We start from the raw sequence: 1,202 nt of genomic DNA, 5'->3' as shown, positions 1-1,202 counted from the left end.
GTTCCTCCAACCTGAATTATATGTGTTACTATATGGTTATTTTGAGATCTAGAATTATTATTACCTATAATTGAACTTGTTCCTCCTCGGTGCTAGGGTTGAAGGGTTGATATTTTGTGTATGCTCCTCCTCCATTTGAATCGCACCTCATCACTGGATGTACCTGAGTAGAACCACACAAACCGTCAATCTTTTTATTTAAGAGTTCTACCTGGCTAGATAGCATAATAACCGCATCGAGGTTGAAAACACCAGCTGATTTCGTCAGCTTTGTTCTCATGACTTGCCACTGATAGTTATTCAGTGACATCTCTTCAATAAATTCGTAAGCTACTTTAGGTGTTTTGTTATTGATAGTCCCACCAGCAGCTACGCTGATAAGTTGCCTTGTTGAGGGGTTCATGCCGTTGTAAAACATTTGAACCTGCAACCATAAAGGGAACCCATGGTGAGGGCACCTTCTCAATAGGTCTTTGTATCACTCCCATGCATCATAGAGTGTCTCTAGATCCATCTGCACAAAAGAAGAGATATCATTCCTCAATTTAGCCGTTTTAGCAGGCGAAAAATATTTAAGTAAAATTTTTTTGGTCATTTGTTCCCAAGTAGTGATTGACCCTCGTGGTAACGAGTTCAACCACTGTTTAGCTTTGTTCCTCAATGAAAAGGGAGACAACCGAAGGCGAATGACATCATAAAAAACGCCATTGATTTTAAAAGTGTTGCAAAACTCTAGGAAATTTGCCAAATGAGCGTTTGGGTCCTTGTCTTGCAAACCATCAAACTGAACAAACTATTGGATCATTTGAATTGTGTTAGGTTTCAGTTCAAAATTATTTGCAACAACAGCTGGCCTAACTATACTTGACTCAGTTCCTGTTACAGTAGGTTTAGCATAATCATACATAGTGCGTGGAGTAGGATTCTGATTTACTGGATCAGCAGCTATCGCAAGAGGTAGCGGGTTTTCCTGATTTTCAACCATCTCCTCGGTTGTGGTAGAAATATCGTTCTCTTGCTCTTCCTCTGTGTATTTTAGGCTTCGTCTTATTTCTTTTCAGTTTCTGCGAGCTATGCGATCGATCTCACTGTTAAAAAGTAATGGTCCTGACAGGTTTCTTCTAGTCATACACTATAAAAACCTGCCAGAAGTGAATAAACAAAAAATTAGAAAAGAAAATAAAAATTTAAATTTCAATAAA

General features: G+C 38.4%; 1 non-coding gene across 1 annotated transcript; it reads left to right on the top strand.

Annotated features, from left to right (window-relative positions):
• The first annotated feature begins 440 nt into the window (after positions 1–440).
• On the top strand, positions 441–547 carry LOC121229777 (small nucleolar RNA R71). Its single transcript, XR_005927733.1, has one exon. It is a non-coding gene; the product is annotated as a small nucleolar RNA R71 (small nucleolar RNA).
• The last annotated feature ends 655 nt before the right edge of the window (positions 548–1,202 follow it).

The sequence above is a fragment of the Gossypium hirsutum genome, chromosome A05 (genome assembly GCF_007990345.1).
Source record: "Gossypium hirsutum isolate 1008001.06 chromosome A05, Gossypium_hirsutum_v2.1, whole genome shotgun sequence".
Lineage (NCBI taxonomy): Eukaryota > Viridiplantae > Streptophyta > Magnoliopsida > Malvales > Malvaceae > Gossypium > Gossypium hirsutum.
This window is presented reverse-complemented; position numbering and strand designations above follow the sequence as displayed.